Below are 12,761 nucleotides of genomic sequence, written 5' to 3'. Positions count from 1 at the left end.
ACATCTCATGCTATAGGTAGGCTCTCAGGTTTGGTATAAGCATTGAGATATCACATCTCATGCTATAAGAAGGGTCTCAGGATTGGAATGGGAAGGAATTGGATATCACATCTCATGCTATAGGAAGGGTCTCAGATTTGGTATAAGCATTGAGATATCACATCTCATGCTAAAGGAAGGGTCTCAGGATTGGAATGGGAAGGAGTTATATATGACATCTCTTTCAACAGGAAGGTTCTCAGGTTTGGTATAAGCATTGAGATATCACATCTCTGCTATCGGAAGGGTCTCAGGATTGGAATGGGAAGGAGTTGGATATCCCATCTCATGTTATAGGAAGGGTCTCAGGTTTGGTATTAGAAGCATAGAGATATCACATCTCATGCTATAGGAAGGGTCTCAGGATTTGAATGGCAAGGAGTTGGATATCACATCTCATGCCATAGGAAGGGTCTCAGGTTTGGTATAAGCATTGAGATATCACATCTCTGCTATCGGAAGGGTCTCAGGATTGGATTGGGAAGGAGTTGGATATCCCTTCTCATGCTATAGGAAGTGTCTCAGGTTGGAATGTGAAGGAGTTGGATATCACATCTCATGTTATAGGAAGGGTCTCAGGATTGGAATGGGAAGGATTTGGATATCACATCTCTTGCTATATGAAGGGTCTCAGGATTGGAATGGGTAGGAGTTGGATATTGCTTTCTTGCTATAGGAAGGCTCTCAGGTTTGGAAGGGGAAAGAGTTGGATATCACATATGCTATAGTTAGTGTCTCAGGTTTGGAACGGGAAGGAGTTGGATATCACATCTCATGTTATAGGAAGGGTCTCAGGTTTGGTATAAGCATTGAGATATCACATCTCAGCTATCGGAAGTGGCTCAGGATTGGAATGGGAAGGAGTTGGATATCCCATCTCATGTTATAGGAAGAGTCTCTGGTTTGGTATTAGAATCATTGAGATATCACATCGCATGCTGTAGGAAGGGTCTAAGGATTGGAATGGGATGGACTTGGATATCACATCTCATGCTATAGGTAGGCTCTCAGGTTTGGAATGGGAAGGAATTGGATATCACATCTCATGCTATAGGAAGGGTCTCAGATTTGGTATAAGCATTGAGATATCACATCTCATGCTAAAGGAAGGGTCTCAGGATTGGAATGGGAAGGAGTTGTATATGACATCTCAGGCCATAGGAAGGTTCTCAGGGTTGGTATAAGCATTGAGATATCACATCTCTGCTATCGGAAGGGTCTCAGGATTGGAATCGGAAGGAGTTGGATATCCCATCTCATGTTATAGGAAGGGTCTCAGGTTTGGTATTAGAAGCATAGAGATATCACATCTCATGCTATAGGAAGGGTCTCAGGATTGGAATGGGAAGGACTTGGATGTCACATCTCATGCTATAGGGAGGGTCTCAAGTTTGATATTAGAAGCATTGAGATAACAAATCTCATGATATCGGAAGGGTCTCAGGATTGGAATGGGAAGGTGTTGGATATCACATCTCATGATAAAGGAAGGGTCTAAGGTTTGGAAGGGGAAGGATTTGGATATCACATCTCATGTTATAGGACGGGTCTCAGGTTTGGTATTAGAAGCATTGAGATATCAAGTCTCATGGTATAAGAAGGGTCTCAGAATTGGAATGGGAAGAGTTGGATATCACACCTCAAGCTATAGGAAGGGTCTCAGGATTGGAATGGGAAGGAGTTTGATATCACATCTCATGCCATAGTATGGGTCTCAGGTTTGGTAGAAGCATTGGGATATCACATCTCATGCTATCGGAAGGGTATCAGTATTGGATTTGGAAGAAGTTGGATATCCCATCTCATGCTATAGGAAGAGTCTCAGGTTTGGTATAAGCATTGAGATATCACATCTCATGCTATAGGACGGGTCTCAGGATTGGAATGGAAGGAGTTGGATATCACATCTCATGTTATAGGAAGGATCTCAGGTTTGGTATTAGAAGCATTGAGACATCACATCTCATGCTATAGGAAGGGTCTCAGGGTTGGAATGGGAAGGAGTTGGATATCACATCTCATCCAATATGAAGGGTTTCAGGTTTGGAATGGGAAGGAATTGGATATCACATCTCATGTTTTAGGAAGGATCTCAGGTTTGGTATTAGAAGCATTGAGTTATCACATCTCATGCTATAGGAAGGGTCTCAGGATTGGAATGTGAAGGATTTGGATATCACATCTCATGCTAAAGGAAGGGTCTCAGGTTTGGTAGAAGCATTGAGATATCACGTCTCTGCTATCGGAAGGGTCTCAGGATTGGATTGGGAAGGAGTTGGATATCCCTTCTCATGCTATAGGAAGGGTCTCAGGATTTGAATGGCGAGGAGTTGGATATCACATCTCATGCCATAGGAAGGGTGTCAGGTTTGGTATAAGCATTGAGATATCACATCTCTGCTATCGGAAGGGTCTCAGGATTGGATTGGGAAGGAGTTGGATATCCCTTCTCATGCTATAGGAAGTGTCTCAGGTTGGAATGGGAAGGAGTTGGATATCACATCTCATGTTATAGGAAGGGTCTCAGGATTGGAATGGGAAGGATTTGGATATCACATCTCTTGCTATAGGAAGGGTCTCAGGATTGGAATGGGTAGGAGTTGGATATTACTTTCTTGCTATAGGAAGGGTCTCATGTTTGGAATGGGAAGGAGTTGGATATCACATATGCTATAGTTAGTGTCTCAGGTTTGGAACGGGAAGGAGTTGGATATCACATCTCATGTTATAGGAAGGGTCTCAGGTTTGGTATAAGCATTGAGATATCACATCTCCGCTATCGGAAGCGGCTCAGGATTGGAATTGGAAGGAGTTGGATATCCCATCTCATGTTATAGTAAGAGTCTCTGGTTTGGTATTAGAATCATTGAGATATCACATCGCATGATGTAGGAAGGGTCTAAGGATTGGAATGGGATGGACTTGGATATCACATCTCATGCTATAGGTAGGCTCTCAGGTTTGGTATAAGCATTGAGATATCACATCTCGTGCTATAGGAAGGGTCTCAGGATTGGAATGGGAAGGATTTGGATATCACATCTCATGCTATAGGAAGGGTCTCAGATTTGGTATAAGCATTGAGATATCACATCTCATGCTAAAGGAAGGGTCTCAGGATTGGAATGGGAAGGAGTTGTATATGACATCTCAGGCCATAGGAAGGGTCTCAGGTTTGGTATAAGCATTGAGATATCACATCTCTGCTATCGGAAGGGTCTCAGGATTGGAATGAGAAGGAGTTGGATATCCCATCTCATGTTATAGGAAGGGTCTCAGGTTTGGTATTAGAAGCATAGAGATATCACATCTCATGATAAAGGAAGGGTCTCAGGATTGGAATGGGAAGGAGTTGGATACCACATCTCATGATAAAGGAAGGGTCTAAGGTTTGGAAGGGGAAGGATTTGGATATCACATCTCATGTTATAGGACGGGTCTCAGGTTTGGTATTAGAAGCATTGAGATATCAAGTCTCATGGTATAAGAAGGGTCTCAGAATTGGAATGGGAAGGAGTTGGATATCACACCTCAAGCTATAGGAAGGGTCTCAGGATTGGAATGGGAAGGAGTTTGATATCACATCTCATGCCATAGTATGGGTCTCAGGTTTGGTAGAAGCATTGGGATATCACATCTCATGCTATCGGAAGGGTATCAGTATTGGATTTGGAAGAAGTTGGATATCCCATCTCATGCTATAGGAAGGGTCTCAGGTTGGAATGGGAAAGAGTTGGATATCACATTTCATGTTATAGGAAGGGTCTCAGGATTGGAATGGGAAGGACTTGGATATCATATCTCATGCTATAGGACGGGTCTCAGGTTTGTTGTTAGAATCATTGAGATATCATATTGCATGCTGTAGGAAGGGTCTAAGGATTGGAATGGGAAGGCCTTGGATATCACATCTCATGCTATAGATAGGCTCTTAGGTTTGGAAAGGGAAGGAGTTGGATATCACATTTCATGTTAGAGGAAGGATCTCAGGTTTGGTATTAGAAGCATTGAGATATCACATCACATACTATAGGAAGGGTCTCAGGATTGGAATGGAAGGAGTTGGATATCACATCTCATGTTATAGGAAGGATCTCAGGTTTGGTATTAGAAGCATTGAGACATCACATCTCATGCTATAGGAAGGGTCTCAGGGTTGGAATGGGAAGGAGTTGGATATCACATCTCATCCAATAGGAAGGGTCTCAGGTTTGGAATGGGAAGGAATTGGATATCACATCTCATGCTATAGGAAGGATCTCAGGTTTGGTATTAGAAGCATTGAGATATCACATCTCATGCTATAGGAAGGGTCTCAGGATTGGAATGTGAAGGATTTGGATATCACATCTCATGCTAAAGGAAGGGTCTCAGGTTTGGTAGAAGCATTGAGATATCACGTCTCTGCTATCGGAAGGGTCTCAGGATTGGATTGGGAAGGAGTTGGATATCCCTTCTCATGCTATAGGAAGGGTCTCAGGATTTGAATGGCAAGGAGTTGGATATCACATCTCATGCCATAGGAAGGGTCTCAGGTTTGGTATAAGCATTGAGATATCACATCTCTGCTATCGGAAGGGTCTCAGGATTGGAATGGGAAGGAGTTGGATATTCCCATCTCATGTTATAGGAAGGGTCTCAGGTTTGGTATTAGAAGCATTGAGATATCACATCTCATGCTATAGGAAGGGTCTCAGGATTGGAATGGGAAGGACTTGGATATCACATCTCATGCTATAGGGAGGGTCTCAAGTTTGATATTAGAAGCTTTGAGATATCACATCTCATGATATCGAAAGGGTCTCAGGATTGGAATGGGAAGGAGTTGGATATCACATCTCATGATAAAGGAAGGGTCTAAGGTTTGGAAGTGGAAGGATTTGGATATCACATCTCATGTTATATTACGGGTCTCAGGTTTGGTATTAGAAGCATTGAGATATCAAGTCTCAGAGTATAGGAAGGGTCTCAGAATTGGAATGGGAAGGAGTTGGATATCACATCTCAAGCTATAGGAAGGGTCTCAGGATTGGAATGGGAAGGACTTAGATATCACATATCATGCTATAGGGAGGGTCTCAGTTTTGATATTAGAAGCATTGAGATATCACATCTCATGCTATCGGAAGTGTCTCAGGATTGGAATGGGAAGGAGCTGGATATCACATCTCATGCTAAAGGGAGGGTCGCAGGTTTGGAAGGGGAAGGATTTGGATATCACATCTCATGTTATAGGAAGGATCTCAGGTTTGGTATTAGAAGCATTGAGATATCACATCTCATGCTATCGGAAGGATCTCAGGTTTGGTATTAGAAGCATTGAGATATCACATCTCATGCTATCAGAAGGGTCTCAGGATTGGAATGGGAAGGAGTTGGATATCACATCTCATGCTAAAGGTAGGGTCTCAGGTTTGGAAGGGGAAGGATTTGGATATCACATCTCATGTTATCGGAAGGATCTCACGTTTGGTATTAGAAGTATTGAGATATCATATCTCATGCTATAGGAAGGGTCTCAGGATTGGAATGGGAAAGAGTTGGATATCACATCTCATGCTATAGGGAGTGTCTCAGGATTGGAATGGGAAGGACTTAGATATCACATATCAAGCTATAGGGAGGGTCTCAGTTTTGATATTAGAAGCATTGAGATATCACATCTCATGCTATCGGAAGTGTCTCAGGATTGGAATGGGAAGGAGCTGGATATCACATCTCATGCTAAAGGAAGGGTCTCAGGTTTGGAACGGGAAGGATTTGGACATCACATCTCATGTTATAGGAAGGGTCTCAGGTTTGGTATAAGCATTGAGATATCACATCTCTGCTATCGGAAGTGTCTCAGGAATGGAATGGGAAGGAGTTGGATATACCATCTCATGTTATAGGACGGGTCTCAGGTTTGTTATTAGAATCATTGAGATATCATATTGCATGCTGTAGGAAGGGTCTAAGGGTTGGAATGGGAAGGACTTGGATATCACATCTTATGCTATAGATAGGCTCTTAGGTTTGGAAAGGGAAGGAGTTGGATATCACATTTCATGTTAGAGGAAGGATCTCAGGTTTGGTATTAAAAGCATTGAGATATCACATCTCATGCTATAGGAAGGGTCTCAGGATTGGAATGGGAAGTAGTTGGATATCACATCTCATGCTATAGGAAGGGTCTCAGGTTTGGTATAAGCATTGAGATATCACATCTCATGCTATAGGACGGGTCTCAGGATTGGAATGGAAGGAGTTGGATATCACATCTCATGTTATAGGAAGGATCTCAGGTTTGGTATTAGAAGCATTGAGACATCACATCTCATGCTATAGTAAGGGTCTCAGGGTTGGAATGGGAAGGAGTTGGATATCACATCTCATCCAATAGGAAGGGTCTCAGGTTTGGAATGGGAAGGAATTGGATATCACATCTCATGTTATAGGAAGGATCTCAGGTTTGGTATTAGAAGCATTGAGATATCACATCTCATGCTATAGGAAGGGTCTCAGGATTGGAATGTGAAGGATTTGGATATCACATCTCATGCTAAAGGAAGGGTCTCAGGTTTGGTAGAAGCATTGAGATATCACGTCTCTGCTATCGGAAGGGTCTCAGGATTGGATTGGGAAGGATTTGGATATCACATCTCATGCCATAGGAAGGGTCTCAGGTTTGGTATAAGCATTGAGATATCACATCTCTGCTATCGGAAGGGTCTCAGGATTGGATTGGGGAGGAGTTGGATATCCCTTCTCATGCTATAGGAAGTGTCTCAGGTTGGAATGGGAAGGAGTTGGATATCACATCTCATGTTATAGGAAGGGACTCAGGATTGGAATGGGAAGGATTTGGATGTCACATCTCTTGCTATAGGAAGGGTCTCAGGATTGGAATGGGTAGGAGTTGGATATTACTTTCTTGCTATAGGAAGGGTCTCATGTTTGGAATGGGAAGGAGTTGGATATCACATATGCTATAGTTAGTGTCTCAGGTTTGGAACGGGAAGGAGTTGGATATCACATCTCATGTTATAGAAAGGGTCTCAGGTTTGGTATAAGCATTGAGATATCACATCTCTGCTATCGGAAGCGGCTCAGGATTGGAATGGGAAAGAGTTGGATATCCCATCTCATGTTATAGTAAGAGTCTCTGGTTTGGTATTAGAATCATTGAGATTTCACATTGCATGCTGTAGGAAGGGTCTAAGGATTGGAATGGGATGGACTTGGATATCACATCTCATGCTATAGGTAGGCTCTCAGGTTTGGTATAAGCATTGAGATATCACATCTCATGCTATAGGAAGGGTCTCAGATTTGGTATAAGCATTGAGATATCACATCTCATGCTAAAGGAAGGGTCTCAGGATTGGAATGGGAAGGAGTTGTATATGACATCTCAGGCCACAGGAAGGGTCTCAGGTTTAGTATAAGCATTGAGATATCACATCTCTGCTATCGGAAGGGTCTCAGGATTGGAATGGGAAGGAGTTGGATATCCCATCTCATGTTATAGGAAGGGTCTCAGGTTTGGTATTAGAAGCATAGAGATATCACATCTCATGCTATAGGAAGGGTCTCAGGATTGGAATGGGAAGGACTTGGATGTCACATCTCATGCTATAGGGAGGGTCTCAAGTTTGATATTAGAAGCATTGAGATAACAAATCTCATGATATCGGAAGGGTCTCCGGATTGGAATGGGAAGGAGTTGGATACCACATCTCATGATAAAGGAAGGGTCTAAGGTTTGGAAGGGGAAGGATTTGGATATCACATCTCATGTTATAGGACGGGTCTCAGGTTTGGTATTAGAAGCATTGAGATATCAAGTCTCATGGTATAAGAAGGGTCTCAGAATTGGAATGGGAAGGAGTTGGATATCACACCTCAAGCTATAGGAAGGGTCTCAGAATTGGAATGGGAAGGAGTTTGATATCACATCTCATGCCATAGTATGGGTCTCAGGTTTGGTAGAAGCATTGGGATATCACATCTCATGCTATCGGAAGGGTATCAGTATTGGATTTGGAAGAAGTTGGATATCCCATCTCATGCTATAGGAAGGGTCTCAGGTTGGAATGGGAAGGAGTTGGATACCACATTTCATGTTATAGGAAGGGTCTCAGGATTGGAATGGGAAGGACTTGGATATCATATCTCATGCTATAGGACGGGTCTCAGGTTTGTTATTAGAATCATTGAGATATCATATTGCATGCTGTAGGAAGGGTCTAAGGATTGGAATGGGAAGGACTTGGATATCACATCTCATGCTATAGATAGGCTCTTAGGTTTGGAAAGGGAAGGAGTTGGATATCACATTTCATGTTAGAGGAAGGATCTCAGGTTTGGTATTAGAAGCATTGAGACATCACATCTCATGCTATAGGAAGGGTCTCAGGATTGGAATGGGAAGTAGTTGGATATCACATCTCATGCTATAGGAAGGGTCTCAGGTTTGGTATAAGCATTGAGATATCACATCTCATGCTATAGGACGGGTCTCAGGATTGGAATGGAAGGAGTTGGATATCAAATCTCATGTTATAGGAAGGATCTCAGGTTTGGTATTAGAAGCATTGAGACATCACATCTCATGCTATAGGAAGGGTCTCAGGGTTGGAATGGGAAGGAGTTGGATATCACATCTCATCCAATAGGAAGGGTCTCAGGTTTGGAATGGGAAGGAATTGGATATCACATCTCATGTTATAGGAAGGATCTCAGGTTTGGTATTAGAAGCATTGAGATATCACATCTCATGCTATAGGAAGGGTCTCAGGATTGGACTGTGAAGGATTTGGATATCACATCTCATGCTAAAGGAAGGGTCTCAGGTTTGGTAGAAGCATTGAGATATCACGTCTCTTCTATCGGAAGGGTCTCAGGATTGGATTGGGAAGGAGTTGGATATCCCTTCTCATGCTATAGGAAGGGTCTCAGGATTTGAATGGCAAGGAGTTGGATATCACATCTCATGCCATAGGAAGGGTCTCAGGTTTGGTATAAGCATTGAGATATCACATCTCTGCTATCGGAAGGGTCTCAGGATTGGAATGGGAAGGAGTTGGATATTCCCATCTCATGTTATAGGAAGGGTCTCAGGTTTGGTATTAGAAGCATTGAGATATCACATCTCATGCTATCGGAAGGGTCTCCGGATTGGAATGGGAAGGACTTGGATATCACATCTCATGCTATAGGGAGGGTCTCAAGTTTGATATTAGAAGCTTTGAGATATCACATCTCATGATATCGGAAGGGTCTAAGGTTTGGAAGGGGAAGGATTTGGATATCACATCTCATGTTATATTACGGGTCTCAGGTTTGGTATTAGAAGCATTGAGATATCAAGTCTCAGAGTATAGGAAGGGTCTCAGAATTGGAATGGGAAGGAGTTGGATATCACATCTCAAGCTATAGGAAGGGTCTCAGGATTGGAATGGGAAGGACTTGGATATCACATCTCATGCTATAGGAAGGCTCTCAGGTTTGGAAGGGGAAAGAGTTGGATATCACATTTCATGTTAGAGGTAGGATCTCAGGTTTGGTATTAGAGGCATTGAGATATCACATCTCATGCTATCAGAAGGGTCTCAGGAATGGAATGGGAAGGAGTTGGATATCACATCTCATGCTAAAGGGAGGGTCTCAGGTTTGGAAGGGGAAGGATTTGGATATCACATCTCATGTTATAGGAAGGATCTCAGGTTTGGTATTAGAAGCATTGAGATATCACATCTCAGGCTATCGGAAGGATCTCAGGTTTGGTATTAGAAGCATTGAGATATCACATCTCATGCTATCAGAAGGGTCTCAGGATTGGAATGGGAAGGAGTTGGATATCACATTTCATGCTAAAGGGAGGGTCTCAGGTTTGGAAGGGGAAGGATTTGGATATCACATCTCATGTTATCGGAATGAAATCACGTTTGGTATTAGAAGTATTGAGATATCATATCTCATGCTATAGGAAGGGTCTCAGGATTGGAATGGGAAAGAGTTGGATATCACTTCTCATGCTATAGGGAGGGTCTCAGTTTTGATATTAGAAGCATTGAGATATCACATCTCATGCTATCGGAAGTGTCTCAGGATTGGAATGGGAAGGAGCTGGATATCACATCTCATGCTAAAGGAAGGGTCTCAGGTTTGGAACGGGAAGGATTTGGATATCACATCTCATGCTAAAGGAAGGGTCTCAGGTTTGGTAGAAGCATTGAGATATCACGTCTCTTCTATCGGAAGAGTCTCAGGATTGGATTGGGAAGGAGTTGGATATCCCTTCTCATGCTATAGGAAGGGTCTCAGGATTTGAATGGCAAGGAGTTGGATATCACATCTCATGCCATAGGAAGGGGCTCAGGTTTGGTATAAGCATTGAGATATCACATCTCTGCTATCGGAAGGGTCTCAGGATTGGAATGGGAAGGAGTTGGATATTCCCATCTCATGTTATAGGAAGGGTCTCAGGTTTGGTATTAGAAGCATTGAGATATCACATCTCATGCTATAGGAAGGGTCTCCGGATTGGAATGGGAAGGACTTGGATATCACATCTCATGCTATAGGGAGGGTCTCAAGTTTGATATTAGAAGCTTTGAGATATCACATCTCATGATATCGGAAGGGTCTCAGGATTGGAATGGGAAGGAATTGGATATCACATCTCATGATAAATGAAGGGTCTAAGGTTTGGAAGGGGAAGGATTTGGATATCACATCTCATGTTATATTACGGGTCTCAGGTTTGGTATTAGAAGCATTGAGATATCAAGTCTCAGAGTATAGGAAGGATCTCAGAATTGGAATGGGAAGGAGTTGGATATCACATCTCAAGCTATAGGAAGGGTCTCAGGATTGGAATGGGAAGGACTTGGATATCACATCTCATGCTATAGGAAGGCTCTCAGGTTTGGAAGGGGAAAGAGTTGGATATCACATTTCATGTTAGAGGTAGGATCTCAGGTTTGGTATTAGAGGCATTGAGATATCACATCTCATGCTATCAGAAGGGTCTCAGGAATGGAATGGGAAGGAGTTGGATATCACATCTCATGCTAAAGGGAGGGTCTCAGGTTTGGAAGGGGAAGGATTTGGATATCACATCTCATGTTATAGGAAGGATCTCAGGTTTGGTATTAGAAGCATTGAGATATCACATCTCAGGCTATCGGAAGGATCTCAGGTTTGGTATTAGAAGCATTGAGATATCACATCTCATGCTATCAGAAGGGTCTCAGGATTGGAATGGGAAGGAGTTGGATATCACATTTCATGCTAAAGGGAGGGTCTCAGGTTTGGAAGGGGAAGGATTTGGATATCACATCTCATGTTATCGGAAGGAAATCACGTTTGGTATTAGAAGTATTGAGATATCATATCTCATGCTATAGGAAGGGTCTCAGGATTGGAATGGGAAAGAGTTGGATATCACTTCTCATGCTATAGGGAGTGTCTCAGGATTGGAATGGGAAGGACTTAGATATCACATATCATGCTATAGGGAGGGTCTCAGTTTTGATATTAGAAGCATTGAGATATCACATCTCATGCTATCGGAAGTGTCTCAGGATTGGAATGGGAAGGAGCTGGATATCACATCTCATGCTAAAGGAAGGGTCTCAGGTTTGGAACGGGAAGGATTTGGATATCACATCTCATGTTATAGGAAGGGTCTCAGGTTTGGTATAAGCATTGAGATATCACATCTCTGCTATCGGAAGTGTCTCAGGATTGGAATGGGAAGGAGTTGGATATCCCATCTCATGTTATAGGACGGGTCTCAGGTTTGTTATTAGAATCATTGAGATATCATATTGCATGCTGTAGGAAGGGTCTAAGGGTTGGAATGGGAAGGACTTGGATATCACATCTCATGCTATAGATAGGCTCTTAGGTTTGGAAAGGGAAGGAGTTGGATATCACATTTCATGTTAGAGGAAGGATCTCAGGTTTGGTATTAGAAGCATTGAGATATCACATCTCATGCTATAGGAAGGGTCTCAGGATTGGAATGGGAAGTAGTTGGATATCACATCTCATGCTATAGGAAGAGTCTCAGGTTTGGTATAAGCATTGAGATATCACATCTCTGCTATCGGAAGGGTCTCAGGATTGGATTGGGGAGGAGTTGGATATCCCTTCTCATGCTATAGGAAGTGTCTCAGGTTGGAATGGGAAGGAGTTGGATATCACATCTCATGTTATAGGAAGGGACTCAGGATTGGAATGGGAAGGATTTGGATGTCACATCTCTTGCTATAGGAAGGGTCTCAGGATTGGAATGGGTAGGAGTTGGATATTACTTTCTTGCTATAGGAAGGGTCTCATGTTTGGAATGGGAAGGAGTTGGATATCACATATGCTATAGTTAGTGTCTCAGGTTTGGAACGGGAAGGAGTTGGATATCACATCTCATGTTATAGAAAGGGTCTCAGGTTTGGTATAAGCATTGAGATATCACATCTCTGCTATCGGAAGCGGCTCAGGATTGGAATGGGAAAGAGTTGGATATCCCATCTCATGTTATAGTAAGAGTCTCTGGTTTGGTATTAGAATCATTGAGATTTCACATTGCATGCTGTAGGAAGGGTCTAAGGATTGGAATGGGATGGACTTGGATATCACATCTCATGCTATAGGTAGGCTCTCAGGTTTGGTATAAGCATTGAGATATCACATCTCATGCTATAGGAAGGGTCTCAGATTTGGTATAAGCATTG

This window comes from Ambystoma mexicanum, chromosome 12 (genome assembly GCF_040938575.1).
Source record: "Ambystoma mexicanum isolate Mex_15411 chromosome 12, UKY_AmexF1_1, whole genome shotgun sequence".
In the NCBI taxonomy this organism is placed as follows: domain Eukaryota; kingdom Metazoa; phylum Chordata; class Amphibia; order Caudata; family Ambystomatidae; genus Ambystoma; species Ambystoma mexicanum.
This window is presented reverse-complemented; position numbering follows the sequence as displayed.